At 37.7% G+C, this 20547-nt stretch overlaps 1 long non-coding RNA gene across 3 annotated transcripts in view; it reads left to right on the top strand.

Moving 5' to 3' along the window:
• The window catches only part of LOC122464576, a 147074-nt gene that overhangs the window by 47451 nt on the left and 79076 nt on the right, over positions 1 to 20547 (top strand). The window contains exons 3-4 of one of the 3 annotated variants that reach the window (XR_006288751.1): positions 335 to 463; positions 18617 to 18774. This is a non-coding gene — a long non-coding RNA (uncharacterized LOC122464576). Of the gene's footprint in view, positions 1 to 334; positions 778 to 18616; positions 18775 to 20547 lie in introns of those variants that run through there. The other 2 variants (XR_006288750.1, XR_006288749.1) reach the window with 2 other exon arrangements.

The following is a 20547-nucleotide window of genomic DNA, read 5'->3' as shown; positions in this document are numbered from 1 at the left end:
TCTTCCCTCAAGAAAGTTTGATTAAATAATTGTTATGCAGATAACCAGTGGGAGATCATGTTTTATTATGTGATACATTGACTGAATCATTAAAAGAAACAGATTGTTTTAGATATATTCACATGTGAATGATGATGATGATATTCATGTGATAAATTGCAGAGCTGCAATGTTATTGGTGTGTGTACAAGTTTTGTTTAACTGAGTGCACAGGCAGTTATATTTCAGGGAAATGTTAGTTGTGGAATAGTGCCATTTTAGAAGTTGTTAACTATACATTAGACAAGTTGATTCACGATGTGCATCGCTGACAGAACCTTTTTTTTTTTTTTAGTGGCAGAGCTGCTATCTGCAGGATATATACACACACTATGTGTAAACCTTGCAGAAAAACTTGGGACCCACCAATAGTTGACGCCATCAACCCTTCTGTATGAGAAAGCACCTTGCCAGCAGTTTATAGGTGGGTAATTTATGGTCCTTGGACAAGAAATCCTCTCTTGATGAGCCTTACTAATACCACCTTCTCCCATTTTGGGGAAAAGATTATTGAGAGGGTTATGGCAAAGTAGTTCTGACAATATCTGTATCCCAAAGATTTTCTAGGTCTTTTAATCTGATTTTTGTCCTGGGTGTAATACAGATACCAGTTGGCCTAACTGGGCAGTCATCTTTCCCCACAAGCAGCTGTACCCTTTGCTAATCTCCCCTTTTGGTTTCCTTTATATTATTACTTTAATGCACACTTATATTTACTTTAATACTCTCAAGGATTGAGTTAAGTGAAACATTTCAGTGGCACAGAGTTATTTTTTTCTGGCACTGCCAAACTGCTTCAGTATCCTGATACCCGTAAAGCTCAGAGATAAAAAGTGATCAAATTCTCATAATAAGAAAAACAAACAAAAATCAATTCAGGCCTGTATATGAAATACCTTGTCACAGTTAATCAGAATCAATCTATCAAACCACATATTTGTTTACTTTCTGGAAAATAAGTTCTGATGATCTATAGCTTGAGGCAGTTAATTTTAAATTGGAAAATAGGTAACATTGCATACAGAACTTCTGAATTCTCTGTACACTAAGTGCAAAAGCAAATATTCTAATCCAGTGAGCTATGGTTTCACCCTTATGCTGGATCTTCTAAAAGGTTCTCTTTAGAGTTCTCTCATGCTGGCATCTAGTGACTATTAACTAAGTATGAGCATTTGAGAACACAGATTGCTCTGGAGCCGCAGGGAAGTGTGGGTATTTTGTTTCTTGCTCTGTTATTTTGTTATTTATTCCTGGATTATCCCCCCTCCCTCCCGCCGCCAAAACAAACAAACAGCTGTTAGAGAAAAGCAAACAAAAATTAGAAATAATGATGGACTGATTCTTTCTGCAGCCTTATTCACAGATTCTGATACTTCCAGGGACACAATGAGAGTTCAAATTCATCTTTACTGCAATTCAGCTGATGTCAGTAGAGTTACTAGGAGTGAGTTTTGCTCCATGATGTCTATGAATAATGTTTTAAAAGAGATGCAAGGGTTCTGGATATCGCTGATCAGTGGTGCTGGAATAATGTTTATAGTGGGGGTGCTGTAGTCGGAAACCATGTATTTGGATGATTATCACTTCAAGCCAGGGGGTGTGGCAGCACCCCCAGCATGTCTAGTTCCAGCTATGCCTAGTTCCACCTATGTCTCTGATTCTAATTATCTCTCATATTCAAAACACAAGGCTGAATTCTACACTCATTTGCTCACTTTGTATACCACCATCATTGGTCCTGTTGTGGCTGCTTCAAACCTAGTACACTCTGGGCTGAGATGTTGATTTTTGTGAGCCATGGTATATTGTTATATCTTCTGCTAGAGAGATGCTTAACAGTGCTCCTTATTGGGGTCTACAGAACAATTATTCAAATTGCATGAATAGTGGCTGTAATTATTCAGATATATACTAAGATATCCACATATAGTCAATATTTGTTCTATTCAGGATGCTAGTTATTCATTTCACCTACCTACAAAACTATACAATGTATTTTACAAACTATTTAGAGTACCTTTGAAGTATTAGTAATAGATCATATCTCCATAATTAGTCAATGAAAATTAGTTGTTCTATGCCAAGGCTTTTCTCATGGCAGCTTAAATTTGTTTGTTTCTAATAAAACTACTGAAAATCATTAATATTGTTGTGAATGAAAACAGTTAATTCAGTTGACTGTTGTTCATGCCAGCCATGTGAATAGGCAATAATCAGAGAATTATTTTTTTTTCTGAACCCAGGCAAATTTACAAATGGTAGCATGAATAATTATGCATCTTAATATTCATATTAGATGTGTATTATGTATTATTTGCTATCCATTATTCATCATTCTCTGTTCATTCTTCTTCTCTCTCTCTTTTTTTTTTTTCTATCTTATAAACAGGGAGCAGAAACAATAACCTGTGACTTAGGTAGCTAATCATTCTCCAGGAATAATGAGTAGTTAACAGACAAATTGGTCAGTTCATGAAAAACACCTTGGATGAAAATTGTTCAGTAGGTTAGTTAGATATTCACAAATAAAATAAATTTGCTGAAATCAGGATTAGTTTACAAATAATTAGGGACCATAAAATGGACTAAATTGGTAATGAATATTGTACCCAGCACATAATTCAGTCAGCTCTAGGGAAATTCTCTGTTGGTGTAAATGAGTGAAATTGCATTGAGGTCATGTGAGCTGGGCCCATTTACAGCAGGAGAGAATTTGGCCTGTGGTCTCCACATTCATAATGAATTGCTGTTAACTGCTTGATTATTACCATCAGATATTGCATTGTCCTTAAAATCAATTAGAATCTGAGTTATTCACAGGCATTGTATTTAAATACCATCAGTGTGTTACTAAAGGGGGAAAAGACACATTTTTATTAAAAGAGAATTCACTCACAAAATCACATACAATTGCACTTTAAACTTTATAGTTAATAGGATTTATTACTACCCTGATGACTTGAATATATTGCAGGGGTCAGTACAATTTACCTTTGTATAATAATCTATTGAGTGATCAAGCCCTTTCATTAAGCAGTTTAAAACCAACAAAGTACATCTGAAAAAGCAATTCAGTGGAAATGTGCTATGTCACATGCTAGAAAAATGGTACTGAATTTATAGATGCTCCTTTACCTGCATGTTACACAGCACACCTGCCTTCCTCTCCTTCATCCACAGTGGAATGATAATGACAAAAACATTGAAAAGACTGAGAGAAAGGGAGGAGGCTGGGACACACACAAAGTACAAAATATGCACCCTCCTCCCCAGTCTTACTGAACAGGATATTTGTAATTTGGACCTATGCTGTTTGGCTCATTTAGGTTCATCGTAAAACCTGAAGGCAGATGCTTATCTAGTGTAAACCAACCTAACTTCACTGAAGTCAATGAATTAGGCTTCAAACACTTAACCGGAGCTTAGGTGTCTGTTCATTATGGTATTTCTAGATTAACCATCACTCTAGTATCTAGTATCTGGTGGCAGAATATTTTCAGTAAAGAGTTATTGAACTGGAACTAACGGGCTGTCAAAACTTACAAGGTTTGCTGGATTTGCCCACAGTTTGTTCTTGAAGCATTTATCAGCTATCTCCAAAGGAAAAGAAATCTGTGAAGGTTACACGCTCCAGAAAAAACGTCCTCACTTACAGAGCCTGTGTATGGCTTCATACACAGGAGCAAGGGGTAGGCTGGGTCGCCAAGGATAACTATTGGCATTTCAACGTTACCAACAGTCATTTTCCATTCTGGGAAGAAAGTTTCTTCTTGCAACTTTCTGAAGAGACCGGAGTTCCTAAAAGATGCACTCGTCATGTACCTTTCCCTACCATCCCACATTGATGTTGGTGAAACGACCCCTGTGATCCACTAGTGCTTGCAACACCATTGAGAAGTAGCCCTTCCAGTTTTTGTACTTTTTGGCAAGGTGGTTTGGTGCCAAGATAGAGATGTGCATTCCATCTATCGCCCCAGTTAGGGAACCCCATCACAGCAAAGACATCCACTATGTCCTGCATGATTCCAAGAGTCACTACCCTTCTTAGCAGAAGTGAATTGATTGCCCTGGCTACTTGGATCACATAATCCCCCACGGTAGATTTACCCACTCCAAACTGATTCCCGACTGACCGGTAGCTGTCTGGCGTTGCAAGCTTCCACAGGGCAATCGCCACTTGCTTCTCAACTGTCAGAGCAGGTTTCATTTTGGTATTTCTGCACTTCATGGCTGGCGAAAGCAATTTGCAAAGTTCCATGAAAGTGGCCTTACACATTCAAAAGTTATGCAGCCACTGCTCCTCATCCCATACCTGCATCACGATACAGTCAGTGCTTGTTTCCCTGGCCCAGAAGCGGCATTCCACTGTGTCAACAAGCCTGGCTGCTGCTGCCAGTATGTGTGAATTGCTCCGTTCCATGGCTTCCAGCACAACTGTTTGGTGGCATCACATTCTTCCGTGCAGCTGCTCCTGGCTAGGCTCGCAGGATGATGTGCGAGGTGTTTGTGACGCTCACAACAACAGCGTACAGCTGAGCGGGGTCCATGCTTGCTGTGCTATGGCGTCTGAACAAGTAACCCAAGCTTAGGCGCACTGTTGCTTTCAAGGAGGGAAGAGCCAAGTGCATCATGGGAGGCTGACAATATGTACCCAAAACACCTCACAAAAATGTTTTTGTCCCGTCAGGCATTGGGACCCTAACCCAGAATTCCAGTCGGCAGCAGGAACTGTGGGAGCTGCCCACAGTGCATCGCTCTGTGAGTCGATGCTACCCATCGTAGTGGAAATGCGCTCCGCCAACGGAATTTACATAGTGGGGACATACACCATTGATTTTATAAAATTGGAGGCTACAGGTTGACTTTAATAAATTCAAACTAATTTTGTAGTGTAGACAAGCCCTGGGTCATGCCTGGGAGTTCTGGGAGGCATTGTCCCTCTTAAGGCTAAAGTGACTGTGGATGATGTTTTCTAAATGATTTATGAACCCGAAGTCCCATTTGACTTTCAGTGAAACTAGCCACCCGAGTCTAAGGCTGCTTGAACCTCTGGATCAGAATTCAGATGGTAGCCTGAGCTGCCATTAGTGCCACAATGTCCACACTGCTGTTTTTCGTGCACTAGCTCAAGCTGATCTAGTGTGAGTCTGTCTGTCTATGCTGGGAATCGCAGCTCCCATCTGTTATGTAGACATAGCCTTAGGGTTCTAGTGGCTCAGTTACTTCTGAAAATAATATTTAGGTTCCTAAGTCATTTAGGTACTTTTGGAAATGTTGCCTATGTCATGGATTTTTATGATATTTTGGTGTCCTGCAAATGACTGTCAGGACATGTGAAATGTCCATTTTTTTGTTTTAGTAGTCAAAATATTTAGGTATTTTATGATTGAAAAATGCTTGTTCTAGATGGATTACTATAGTGAGTCAAATTTGTTCTGGATTTTGCGGGGGGGGGGGAGATTATTAAAATGAGAAAAAAATGTATTTTATTCAGCATTACAAACTACAGAAGTATCTGAAAGGATTTTATTCAACCATCCCATTAATGAAGACCAAACATCATTACAATTAACTGTGCCAATAAGTATTCCCATTTAGGAGCCTAACTTTTGATTACACAAAAAATCCAATAGCTTCGTGTCTAAACAGGCATTTGTCCACACTTAATTTGTGCATACAATTTGTGGCCACACTATTGAGGCTCAGGTAAGAACCAGGTCATCTATGCATCTGATTTGCATGTGAAATCTGGTATTTTAACTTCAAAATGACCTGAAGTGCAGTAACCAGACTGCAAACCCCAGAACAGAAGACACTTCTACTGGTATTCCTCAGTTTAAATACAGGGAATCTCTCTCAAACTGGTAGAATATTTCAAAATAGAAGAAACTTTTTAAAGTGTGTGTGTGTGACTTTCAGTTATTGCTTTGCACATGCTCCTCTCTATCTCTTGAATAAATTTGTGTAATAAATTAAAAAAAAAGCGGACTAGTGTTACTTGCCTTTGTCTATGCCCACAGGCTAAACCCATTCTGAAAAACGCACGGACATATATATCAAAACATATGTTGAGAGATCACAATACCTCATTTTTCAATAGCTCTACTAGCTCCTTTGCTTGGACATTTTTGGGATTTCTATTGGATTGAATTTAGTGAGTTTAAGATTTGGACTTTGTACGTCCATTGGACACATTCTGACTTGAGCTGAGAGAATCAACCAGGAGGTACCTTGCATGCTCCAAGCAGCTTGTTTAGTAGTGTTTGTCAGACTGGTGAACAGTTCACTAAAGCTTTACTCTGTGTCATCACTAACAGACAGGCACAGCTCAGTTTAGCAAACAAAGCACTTTACTTCCAAGATTTTGCATTGTGATTAATCCAATTATCTCCCCTTCTGTAGGAGAGCAGTGATTATATTGGATGGTTTTGTTTCCTGCAGCAGAATAATTTTCTGCATGACCAGCAATAACGTAATATGGGAGATTTTAATAAATGGCAATTATTTTTTTTAAATTAAACTTTTAACAGAATGCAGATTGTAATTATATGGCAGATATGTGCACAAAATTATGAGCCACTCTTAAAACTGTTAACCCTGAACTGTGTTCCAATACAGGATAGCTATGACAAAAGGAACAGATTTTACCCTGCCCACAAAAAAACAAAACAAAACAAAAACAACTTAATACAAGCAGAAGGTTGTATCCTGCTCCTATTGGAGTTTGGCTATTGGCATCAATGACAAGACAGTCTATGCATTATTACACCCAAAGACCTATGTTAAAAAGATTGTTTTTAAGGTTGCAAAGTCAAGCGCTCAAAAATTAGGAAATGCCAGAATTAAAGTTGCCCATGCAATTCTGGCATTTCCAAACTTTTGAGTGCTTGATCTTGCAACATTTAAAGAACATTATTAATATAGTTTGTGGGTAATTTCCTAGGTTTTTTAAACACCAGACTGGGGCGGGGGGGGGGAGCGGGGAAGGGAAAGAAATTATGTCACGTGACATCTTGTTGAAATGCATATTATTCAGCAGCAAGGTTGGAACCTTTAGATCCACAGCACTGCCACCTGAGCTAATGGAGTAACTCATAGTAGTAACTTGTCTGTCTCTATGTGGCTCGACAGTAGAGGGGGATGAGACATGCCTTTGCCAGTGGATTTTACATTGCTGATATTAGAGGAATGTGCTCTAGTGTGTAGACACATACTCTTCTACCTGTTCTCCACAATCTTGACCCCTTCTGTCCCGTTTCAGTTCGGTCTCTTCTCTGCTCCTGCTCATTGTCCCAATCCCATGTTCCTTGCCAACCTAGTCCCATGGTCTACTCAGGGTTTGTCTTCACTACTGTACTACATCTGCACAACTGTATCAATGCAGCTGAGCTGATATAGCATGTGTGGTGAAGACATGCTAGGCCAACTGGAGAGCACTCTCCCATTGATATAATTACTCCACCTCAACGAGAGGCAGAAGCTAATTTGTCAAGAGAGCATCACTTGCCGACATAGTGCAGTGTAAACACCCTTTTAAATCGATGTAACTTACATTGGTTTTCAAACTCCTAAGTGACGTAAGATACATCGACATAAGCAGTACTGTAGTATTTACAAGCCCTCAGACTTCTCATCCCAGTCCTAGACTCTTTGACCAGCTGGTTCTAATCTCTTCCTGGGGGCTTCCTATCACAGTCCTAGTCTGTACTCCCAATCTCTCCCTGTCCCCACACCACAGTCCCAGTCTCCTTGCCCAGCCAGTCCCATTTTTCCCCAGCTCATCATCCAGTCAGTCTCTCCCCTGCCCCCCTCCCTCCAGCTCCGAGTCCTGGTACCCTTCCCAGGATAATAGTCCAACCTAAGTCTCTCCAGGCAGCCCATTCCTGGTCCCTTGCCCTACACACTGCTCACATTCCCTCTACAGTGGTTCCTAACAGAGCTGACTGGAGGATGAAAATTCTGTTTCCCAGCATCATCTTCAAAGGCTTCAAAATGTTCCCAGTGAGGAACAAATCCAAAACTTTTTCAAATGTTTTTGCTAAAATGGAATTGTCAAAATGTCTAGTTTTGAATAAAAAAACCTGGAGGAATCCACCTTTATGTCACAGTCCTCACCAGGAATAGTTGAAATTTCAGAAGAAATTGCAGTGCACTGGGATTAAAAAAAAGTGTTAATTAGCAAGATTTGACATTAGAAAGCCAATAAGTCCCTCCATTAGACTCCTTTTACTGATCTTTATAGTTTTGACTGGTTTCTCTGGTCTCCATTGTTTCTACTGGTGGGTCAGTAACTCCAGGAAACAATAGATCAGAGGATCCATTTTTCTGTTCCAAAACCCATGTGAGAACTGAAACCAGCTGAAAATGTATCTGTACAAGGAGCAGCAAAAGGAAAACTTATCACAGTGTTTTTTTCCTGACTGAAGTAGATAAGGACAGACAATAATGAACAGAACATTAGCAGATGAGGAAGGTTCCTTAACCCTTGAGTATCTCAGCAGAAGTCTAAGGAGTGTACAGGCTTTCTGGCAGTGGAAATTTAAGTTGCACATGATGGCCAATTGGAGAGAGGGGAATGTCTGGATCTTCAAAGCTGATATTACCTCAATATGGTAATATCTCTGTTAGATCATTATCTTTATCACTGCAGAAGGTTGCAGAAACCAGATTCAATTCAGCTTACTTTATGTGGAGTACAAGCTAAAGTTTTAAATGTGCAAAAATATTTCACAGTTTTACTTGAAAAGGAGGAGGAAACCTGAGGTTTGCTTCATTTTATGGAATCACAAATTGAGTCATTAATTCCAGACAATGTATCTTCAAAGAATGGAAAACATGTAGAAGTTTTACAAATATTCAAAATATACTACTTGTAAACTCTCTGATTTATGGACCTGATCCAAAGCCCACTGAAGTCATTTGAAAGACTCCCATTGAAGTCGAGGGACTTCATATCAGCCTCTATATCGCCAGGGAATTCTAATAACCAGTTGCCTCTTCAGGTTTTTAAAATAGTTCTCAAATAGGTGCTTGAAATTAAAAAGTAATGTGTCCCTCCAATAAACAAAGCCCTTTTTAGTCAGCTTATTCTCTTCACCAACATCAAATAGTCTCGGAGGGGGAGATTTTCAAAGACCCAAATGATAATGAGGCACTTAATTCCCACTGAAAGCCAATAGGAACTATGCACCTAACTGCCAGTTGTGCTGTTGAAAATCTCTCACAATACCCCTATTGCTGCCCCAGGTTTTGCTCAACCACCTGATGTCTTCCCAAGGAACACCTGTATTGTGACATTTGTCTTTACGGTGTATCAAACTGGGAATGGATTTTATGACGAGCGAGATGGTATAATGGAAATATTATTCAGTGATTAGACGGATTTTTTTTCTTTCCTGGCATGATGGGAAGAAAAAGCATGTTAACCTTTTTTGACAGAGATTAAACATGAACTATGAAGGGAAATTTTAAACTCAGATTCCCCTGTTGTTGCTAGATGAGATGAAATGGCAAAGTGCGTTTGTTTTATGATCCTAACTAGAGGCCAGATTTGTGTTTCTTAAGAATAAAGCTTTCAACAACCAAAAAAAGTCTCTCCTCAACCCTAGATACTCAAACGTCCAATCCAAGAGAGGAAAGATTTTTGAGGAAATTGTAACAATAACATTTCTGTCCCTTATAATTATTTTTAGTGTTTTCATTCTTCTTCTTGAATGTAGAAATATATATCTTCAGTCTGAGATTGACAGTTTTATCATACAGAATTAAAAGTTGAGCTACAGCATGAGTGGAAGATTGTATATTTATAGCTTTGCTTTATTCCAACTTTTTAAGTTTCTGTACTATTAGTCACAGTTCATGAAACTACATAAGCCCTCATCTTGCAAAGAGTTACACACATGCTTAACTTTACATCCTGTAAGCAGGACTTCCATGAGAATATTCACAGTGCTGAAAGTTAAGCGCTTTTAAGTTTCTGCAGGATTTGAGTCCTTTTTTGTTAAAATTTTTGCTATTATATATCTCTGCTTGTGCGTTTTAGGGAGATTTTAAGTATTGTGAATGGCTATGAAAGATTCTTATATAAGAAAACAATGAGGGGAAAGAATGTTTTGTGTAAGACTTTCAAAAGTGCCTAAGTCCCGTTGAAAGTCATTGAAACTTAGATGTGCTTGAAAATTTTAAGGTACAGGACTGGGAGGCTGGAATCCTTGTCCAAATCTTAAAAAGCCAAAGATCTTCAGAATATCTGAAGTAGCACTTACTGAGTATAATTATTCAAACTTGGCCAGACAAGATCATGCAGTTTTCTTATCATGAAGAATTACAATGGTGAGTCCAGGTTACTTATATTCATTTTTGCAATGTTTACCGTGAGGTTTTGTATGTTTCCGTGTGCAATTTTCCAATGATGATGATTTTTTTTGCAAGCACTTATGTGTATTTTCCCAATATTAGGGACAGATATGCCCATTTTGTTTACACTCCTGTTTTATAGCCCTAGAAGCAGGGGAAGAAATATTTAAAGGGGAGAGGAGATATTATTTCAGTTAGCAAGTCAAAAGTGCACAGTGGAAACCTGAAAGGTGTAAAATACTGCAGATTCCAACTGGCAGAGAATGCAAAGGTTGGAATAGTTTGAGGCTAGCAAAACTACTAAAGCACAATAACTGGGCTTTCACTTAAGTATCATGCCTGGCAAATAAAGAAACATACTTTATTATCAGTATAATCAAGATCTTGTGCCTGGTCTAAGTAATGTTTGCAGCAATTTTGCAAGGCCATACTACATACATTAGATAGTCTTTATGTGAGTCAAGAATGTATCACCTCTAAAAATCCTTCTAACGTCCTTGCTTAAATATAGTCTCATATTCCCGAAAAAGTGGTGTTTTCGCTTATCCATTTTTATGTCTGTTTCTGGAGATGCCCAAAGAATGCAAAAACAATGTTCATGAATATTTGTTTGCTTTTCCAAACAACAGCTCAGTTCAATCATATTGTGAGCACCTTTTTACCTGCTTTATGCAATCATTCATGTGACTACATTTTGTGATGTAACAATATTTGCAAAATGGCTGTTCTAAGAACAAATAATATACCACTATTGACATGCATTCAAAGGTATATGCACATGAACAAGACTCTTCTGTTCACTTTTCATTATTCACAAATGCTATTCATTATTTGCCACTTGTTATTATTCTCCTATTTAAAATATTTCAGACAATCAGGGAATCAGCAACATTTCCACATGATTTAAGGGGCTCTGCAAGTAAAGAATAGCCAATAATGAATAGTTGAAGTGAACCCTTTGCAAATAATGTGAATATTATTTGTCAGAGTTACTCAGTAAAATCTTACTAAGGACAAATAAATTTACATAAATACAGTAATTGCAGCATTGGATCAGACTTGAGCTCCAGTTAGCCCAGTATCTTCTCCCTGACCATGTCCAGCACCAACTGCTTCAGAGGAAGATGTAAAAACCACACAGAAGGCAGTTGTAGGATAATCTATCCTCCACATTAGATCTCATGTTGATATCTAATAGTTAAAGATTAAGCCCTGACGCATGAGGTTTAATATGCCTTCCAATATTTTTAGTACCAATAAGAATTGCAACTCCAGAGCATCTTTTTATCCACATAAATATACATGAAATTAACGTGGGTACACAAACAATTAATGAACTGAGAATGGGCCTAAATTGGTCATATAGTTTATTTGCAATAAATAAGGCCACCTTTTTCTCTTATTATTATTTTATTTATTTGTGTTTCAGTAGGGCCAAGAAACCGATGCCCATTGTACTGGGAACTGTACAAACATATAACAGAGGACTGCTTCTGCACTCAAAAATTTACAGTCTAAGTATCAGCCTGGAGACAAAGGATGTAACCAACATCCACAGTGAGATTATTTGTTTTACTTTGATGTTCTCTACACATGCAGAAAGTCTATTTGAAAGTTTAATGGAAGTGTTAGTGCTTAAGTGATAACTTGCAGCAGCAATACGCAGAAAGGAAATGTGGAAATCACTTAAGTGTCAAAAATATAATTTGTTCCTTCCCCTAATACACTGCACATAGTTTATCTACTCCACTGCTGTTATGTAGCATACTGAACTAAAGTTCAGGATGATAATAGATTAATGAGACATTTCTCACAATATAAATGAGGAAGTTAGCAGATTTACATTACTGTAAGCCAGAAGATGGATGAATGTAATTTCTATTTTGGTGCCTTGAATTTAATTAATCCGTGTTACCAGGAGAAAATGCATTATTGGGAACATGCTTCAAGGGAATTTGGATTATGGTTGTACTAGGGCCGTGTCACTGGAGGTGTTATTTACTATGGATCATCGCAACAAAAAATGAGGGCCCGACTCTGTGATATGCTAGGTACTTTGACAGGATCAAGCCCTTACTTTGTAGGAAGATGGAATAATTTCTGTTATATTTCCATGTGCTGAAAAGCAGGTATAGGAAAAGTATGAAGTTATGGGGAAAAAAACTGCATTTTGTTTCTTTGGTCTTAAATTTCTTTAATTTTTTGTTTTGTTAAAAAATATTTAAAAACTTTGTTTTTATTTAGACTTTAAAAATACAGTTATAATCTTAGAATACTGATAATTCCCTAATTCAGGAAAATAAACTTGATTGCTTTCATGGGTAGGATGGAACTTAAAACACATGGTTAACTGCTTTTCTCAATAGAGGACATTCTTTTTGTCCATAGATCTTTTAGTTTATAAGAATAGAGTAATATTCCTTTAACTAGTCTGTGAGCCTTCTAGTGGTGCTCACTGTGTTCTGTGGTTAGAACTGGACAGAAGCAAGCCAGGGCAGCAATATGTACTTGTATCTAAGCCTTGCATGTTGTGATTATTTAGTAAACACATTTATTTTAACATCACCGTGCTCATATGAGTCCTCTATATTATGTTCATTTTGTTAAGAGCAAAAGATACAGTAGAGCATGAAATGCTTTACAAAGGTATTATCCCCATTTTAGATGTAACCCTCTTGGGGATATGTTTTAATTCTGAAAGAGGCCTTGAGCATAGCCTTGTCTAAGACCTTGTCTACAGCTGATATTATACCACTTTGGCTACACTAGTATAGTTAAAGCAGTGCAATTACCCCTAGTGTGAACACAGTTACACCAGTATAAAAGTCAGGAAGGGGAATAAATACCAGTATAAACAATTGTACACTGTTATTACTGTATCTACACTAGGGGTTGTAATGGTACATTTGGGTTTTTAAAAAATCACTCTCCTAACCAACAAGTTTACTGGTACAATACCTGTGTGTAGACCAGGGCAAAGAACTTACATCCTGTGTACCTGAACAGTGTTCAATAAAAGTGGCAATATTTGATCTTGCAGCCTGTTGCCACTTCTGTTTTCCCAGGCAAAGTAATGAGGAGTGAGAGAGAGGGAGGGGTGAATAAGACTTTAAAAATAAAAGCATAATAAAACACTTTGTGAAGGGACAGAGAAAGACAGAGCCCTGGTCTACAATACAGATTAGGTCGATGCAAAGCAGCTTATGTCGACCTAACTCTGTAAGCGTCTACACTAAAATGTCGCTCCCGCTGATGTAGTTGCCCGCTACACTGACTGAATAACTCCACCTCCACAAGAGGCATAGTGCCTGGGTCAACTTAGTTAAGTCAACACAGTGGCAGAGTAGACACTGTATTGCTTACATCGACTGTTGCTGCCTTTCAGATGTCGGCCCACAATGCCCCCCACTGACAGTTGAATTGGTGCAAGTGCTCCTGGTAAGGACGTGCACCACCAATACAAGGAGTGTAGTGTGGATGTGCAAAATCAATTTAATTACTGCGGTGGCTGTATGTCAGCGTAATGTAGGTTGACATAAATTTTTAATGTTGACATACCCAGTGTTCTTTGCAACTCCTCGCTTCATCCAGTTGTTCTTCCAGTCAGCAGAGAGAAGGAAAATAAATGAGAAAATCTGTTCTTTGTGTTACCGTGATTTTGAAATGAACCAACAGTGAGTGTTCCCTAATTTCAAGGTGGATGTATATTGACTTCTGGAAATAGGAACAGACTTTTACTGAGCAATCCAAATGAATCCATCTGTTCCAGTTAGCCTTTCAAAAATGCCAAGAAACAACCTTGCAGGTATTCTAAGTATCCTTCATCACTTTCTGACATGTAAAAAATTGTTTGGGTCAAGAGCAAAGCACCATATGAGATTTATAGATAGATAGATATAATATAGATATATACTATATACAAGAAAAAAAGATCACTAGTTCTAATGTTTATGAAAATGCTGCACCATGATTAGTCTTTGATTGTCTTACTAGTTGGATGATAAAAATATTTTCTTTAAAGACCACCCTCAAAGAAACCTAACTAAAATGCTTTTAGTTTATTATATTTTACATTCTTACAATCTTTTTGTTTGTTGTATTTGTTTCCACCCCCCGTTTCCTCCTCACTTTGTTACTAAAGCAAAAATGCAATTGTGCGAACACAGTGATTTCCCTATTCTAGTGCTAAGTTGCAGGTCAAAAAAATGTCTAAATCAAAGATGTACTTACTAAATGTACTTACTGAAATGTTCTTTGTGGATTATTTTTATTCCATTTATTTCAACTGAATAGGGAACTGTGCAATCTGAAATGTCTGTTTTATAGCTTGCTACCATAGAGAAGGGAAAAACACACACACAGTTGTAATCAGAGATAGCTGAAAAATGGAAATATAGTGAGTTAAAATTCTGCTGGCCCTTGGAGAGACAGAAAAATGGAATCTCACAAAAAGAGTGGTAGGGGTGAAGCATAAGTTACAATAAGAATGAGTTTCCAAAGAAGCAGAGTGAAGGAGCTCAGACCCTATTATATACCTTAAATACCTTCCCAAAGGTTATCCCAACAATGGTTACAAAATTCTTTAAAGAGTGAAAGGCTCAAGGACATCATAATTCTTGAAGGGAGACAGCCTCTTTGATTATAAATTCCTCAAAAGGAACAGGTTTCAGAGTAGCAGCTGTGCTAGTGTGTATCCGCAAAAAGAAAAGGAGTGAGGTTCCATTTTTCTGTCTCTTCAAAGGCCAGCAGAATTTTAACTCACTATATTTCCATTGTTCAACTATCTCTGATTACAACTGTGGGTGTGTTTTCCCCTTCTCTATGGTAGCAAGCTATAAAACAGACATTTCAGATTGCACAGTTCCCTATTCAGTTGAAATAAATGGAATAAAAATAATCCACAAAGAACATTTCAGTAAGTCTCTAAGGTGCCACAAGTACTCCTTTTCTTTCTTCAAAAGGAACAGTTCATTATCACTACAGAAATCTTCCTTCACTTCTCTTACCTTTCACTTTCAAAATGAACACAAATAGGTACTGGTAATGTCTTTGACAGGTGTTGTGTTTTACTATTTCTGCAATATTCATTCCAGCTGTGATTGAACCCTCTGCTTATATGAGGGCTACTGACTGAAAGGGAAAAAGAGAAATGATTGACTGAAATTCTTGAATCCCACAACAAGCATAACTAATCAGGCATTATGAGGCTGTCTGGTGTGAGAACTGAGGGAAAGAAATCCCACTCCCAACCTTGCACAGATCTTGGGTCTGCAGCTGTTGTGTCCTTCAATATCCCTTTTCCAGCCACGGGATAATTGTAAGGACAGATCCAGTGGTCCTCCTCCAGCCCATCCGCAGTGTCCCTCTCTGCACTGGCAAATTTGGAACTAACATGGAGCTCTCTTCAACAGCACACAGGGAGTATGGAATTCCCCCAGCACAACTGCTCCACCCGTTCTGCCTTCCCCATTGCAGGGGTGCTATAGGTATTCTATGGAGAGAAGAGGCTCCAAACAATGGACAAATTTCATCATTTGAAAATAAAGTGAAGCTCTTTCAGCATTAAAATCCTTCACCTGAATTGTGCTCAGCTCCAATTCAAGGGACACAGACTCCTGGTTACTCACAGCCACCTTCATCTTTCTGGATTATGTATGCATTTCTGTAAGGTGCTCCATTAAAATAAAAATATTTATTTTCATGCAGTCATGAGAACACCACTTTTCACTGCTTTTGCTAGCAGTCATATCCCCTGCGCCCCCAAAAACCCAACTCCCCAGCAAAAAAACAAAGCCATATTAGCTGTATCTCCTCTGGTGTTACATCTTGGAGACCTTTTTAAAAATAAATAAATGAAAATTTATTTAGGGATTTCATCAGCAGTCCTGGGACCCTGTAAATAGTTATTAATGCCATCATCTAAAGCAGTGGAGTTTTTGCAGTTATGCTTGACCTTTCTTTTTATAGAAAGGAGCTTGTATTACAATAGGGCTTTCCAGCTTTTTTCAGCGTACCATTAAATTTACCTTTAGCAATGTTCGTATCTATAAGTGGTGTACAGAATGAAATATCTTTTTAATTACATGTTGAATGATCTGACATAAGAAGAAATTTGAATGAGCTATGTGACTCTAATTATATTCACAGCATAAAATTATACTGTAAACCCTCTGTATTACTTTGCAGTGGTGCTACCCATCTCTATAAGATATTTTAGTAATGTATTCTATCATAGTGGCCCCAAATGCTATGGAGACGATTTTTGGATCTGCTCCTGTCCTTTTCAGACACTCAGACAGCATAGAGAGAGAAGAGACTACCACTAACTTTTCTGCCAGGGAATTTCTAGCAATCATAGAGCTGGTGCATTGGACCTGGACAAGTATAGTAGGTGGAAAGATGGGTGAGCAGAGGTAGTGGATGGTACAATATATTCTGGCAATCACCACAAGGCATGTGGTGGTTTGAAGACAATAGCTAGCTGGCTCAGTGCGCAGTAACCAGCTGTTTGGTAGCCTCCTCATCTCTGTTGTGCCCAGCGGAATCAGGATACATCAGGGGGGTTTTCACCTTTTCCTTTTCTCCCCCCTCTTACCCCGTGCTGCATTTTTCCTCTCTGCAACTTTTCCAAATGGAGAAACTGCTGAAATGTTGCAGTAGGGGGGAAAAAGAAAAATAGAAGCCTGTTCTTTCTATTTCAGATAGTGGCAAAAACAGGAAAAAAAGGGAGGAAAAGAGAGAAACAAACATAAAAAATACAATTTAAAATAATCAAAAGAAAATATTCACTTTGAAATGAAGATGTTCTTTTCTCCAGTTTTCAAAATTTTCAAAAGAAAATTTACATCAAACAAAATTTTCCTGGGGGAAAAATTAGTTTTCACTAGGGTTGAGTGATCATGTGGGAAATTTTCCTGACCTATGGAAAAGTCCATTATTTCAGTATTTGGTTTTGACTCAGTCTGGACAAAACTGCATTGTGAAAACTTTGAGCAGAATGAAAAGTTTAAAAAAAAATTAGAAATATTGAAATGTTTCATTTTACTTTTTTGATTAAAACAATGTTTCAACAATCATGAATTGAAACATTTTGTATTGGTGTGTTGAATCAAATTGAAACATTTCACTTAGACTCATTTCAATATTAAATTGCATCTGCCAATGAAGTTCGGATGGAATTTGAAACAGATGAGGCTTGTCTACACTACTGCTTAAGTCGATGTAACTCACGTCGCTCAGGGGTGTGAAAAAGCAACCTACTGAGCAACGTAAGTTACATTGATTTAAAGAGGCATTTACACCATGCTATGTTGACAGGAGATGCTCTCCTGCTGACGTAGCTTTCGCCTCTCATTGAGGTGGAGTAATGCCAATGGGCGAACACACTCCTGTCGGCATAGTGCATCTTCCCCAGACTGTAGCATGGTAGTGTAGACTACCCCGTAGACTAAATCAAAATTTTCCATAGGGTTTTGCAGAAATTGCATTTTATCAATTCTCACCTAGCTTTCATTTTGACTAAACCTGTTTTTGCCAGATAAGATATTCTGTTGAAAAACTTCAGCTTAAAAACTAATGATAAAAGACTTGATTTAAAGTTGATCCCTCCCAGTAAGTCTCTGCTGCTTTGTGGTTGTTGGATTGTAAGCTCTTAGCATTGATTGTATGCCTCTCCCACCAAAACAACAACAATAAAACCATTTCTTCACTTGTGTCCATTTTGTCTACACTTGAGGCTCCACCTTGACTATGGAATCAGCATAGGCATTATATCTTTTTAGGCAAAGCAATTGATAAATATATTTTAAAAGGAACTTCAGTGACAAGTATGCTAATACTTCCAAAGGGCCTTTTTTCTTTTGTATATCTCAGCCATTTACACTAATGGGCATAATGAAGCATGTTTCTTTAAGATTTTTGTGTGTCCTAAGCCACTTAAGCAAAGCTAATTATATCTAAGTGGGCCTGCATATTTTGTCTGGTCACAGTCACTGCCTTCCCAGCCAGTGTGCCACTTTGATCAATTATTAATTATTCACACAGTAGAGTTTGCTGGCATCCAGTAAAGATTGGCCTGCCTGTTTTCTTTTCATCTCTGATTGAGCTTCAACGCTTTTGCTGGCATTTATATAATTTGATTGCTTAATGAGATTGCTAGCTTTTTAAAATTCTTTTCTTTCTTTGTTTCTAAATTATTTCCACTTTTATTTTCTTCCAAAAGATCCCTTTGGCTGGAATTTTATTTTGCTGAATGATGGTGCACATCTTTTGAAATCCAAGTGGCTACCTTGACGAGAAAGATGACGACAATGATGATAAAAATCAGTCATACATTTGGCAAGATCTAGAGCTGTTTGACATTTCTCAAATGAATAGAGCTAGGCAGTATTTTTTTTTCCATTCTATGGACAAAAATTAAAACTTCAAATAATTTTCCCATCCTGAATCAGGATGAAAAGACAAAATCTCAAAAATGTTCACAAACTGAAAATAAATAAATAATTTCAGGCCAATAATTAAAAATAATTATTTCATTTCAATAATTCCAAAATTTTTCTTTTTTCTTTTTACATTTTATTTATTTGTCATAATTAGTTTAATTTCAAAACAAAAATATTTTCAAACTAGAAAACTGGAATTTTTAATTTTCAAATTGTCATTTTTTAAAATTTTGTCTTATAACTCTTATTTTTTCAAGACATTTCTCTAAGCAGACCCTTTCCAGACAAAATGTTTTTTTATTAAACCGATATTTTCCAACATTTTGTCAAAAAATTCCTACCCAGCTCTACAAATGAAAAGATTTTTGTATTGAAACATGATTTTGTTCAATGAAAAATTTGGCTACAACTGTTCTTTTTTCCCCTCAATATTTTGTCCCTCTTTTGAGGTTTTGAATAAAGATTTTATTGAAACCACAATTGCTATATCAAATTTTCAGTTTCCAGCAGTCAATATATAAAAGGTCCGGGAGTTATGAAAAGTCAGAAAAGAAATGTATTGGTCTAAGCAAAGCCAAAATGTTTCAGAACTCTCATTAAATTGAGTAAGTTGTGAAAATTGTATTTCAGGTTAAACCAGACATTTCATTCAACACAGAACTAAATTTGTTGGAGTATTTTTAATAAAACTAAAGGAAATGAATGATCATAAATGGTCTAGAAAAAGGGGTAAATAGTGAGGTGGCAAAATTTTCAGATGATACAAAATTCCTAAAAAAGAGTTAAGACCCAGGCAGCCTGTGAAGAGCTACAAAAGGATCTCTCAAAACTGGGTGACTGGGCAACAAAATGGCAGATGAAATTTAATGCTGATAAATGCAAAGTAATGCACATACATATAAAATGATGGGGTCTAAATTAGCTGTTACCACTCAGGAAAGAGATCTTGGCGTCATTGTGGATAGTTCTCTGAAAACATCCACTCAATGTGCAGTGGCAGTCAAAAAAGTAAACAGAATACTGGGAATCATTAAGAAAGGAATAGATAATAGGACAGAAAATATCATGTTGCCGCCATATAAATCCATGGTACACCCACATCTTGAATACTGTGTGCAGATGTGGTTGCCCCATCTTAAAAAAGATATATTGGAACTGGAAAAGGTTCAGAAAAGGGGGGAAAAATTATTCAAGGTAGAGAAAGTAGATAAGGAAGTGTTGTTTACTACTTCTCATAACACAAGAACTGGGGTCATCAAATGAAATTAATAGGCAGGTTTAAAACAAATAAAAGGAAGTATTTCTTCACACAATGCACAGTCAACCTGTGGAACTCCTTACCAGATGATAATGTGAAGGCCAAGACCATAACAGGGTTCAAAAAAGAACTAGATAAATTCATGGAGGATAGGTCCATCAATGGCTATTAGCCAGGATGGGCAGGAATGGTGTCCCTAGAGTTTGCCAGAAGATGGGAATGAGCAAGAGGGGATGGATCACTTGATGATTACCTGTTCTGTTCATTGCCTCTGGGGCACCTGGCACTGTCCACTGCCTGAAGACAGGATACAGGGCTAGATGGACCTTTGGTCTGACCCAGTAGGGCTGTTCTTATGAAGGGTGAGATTCACAAATGCAGTGATGGTAGTGCCACCGTTGTAACCTTTATCATAATGATTACACACTCACCTGAGTTGAGGAGATCCAGGTT

The sequence above is a fragment of the Chelonia mydas genome, chromosome 2 (assembly GCF_015237465.2).
Source record: "Chelonia mydas isolate rCheMyd1 chromosome 2, rCheMyd1.pri.v2, whole genome shotgun sequence".
NCBI lineage: Eukaryota > Metazoa > Chordata > Testudines > Cheloniidae > Chelonia > Chelonia mydas.
This window is presented reverse-complemented; position numbering and strand designations above follow the sequence as displayed.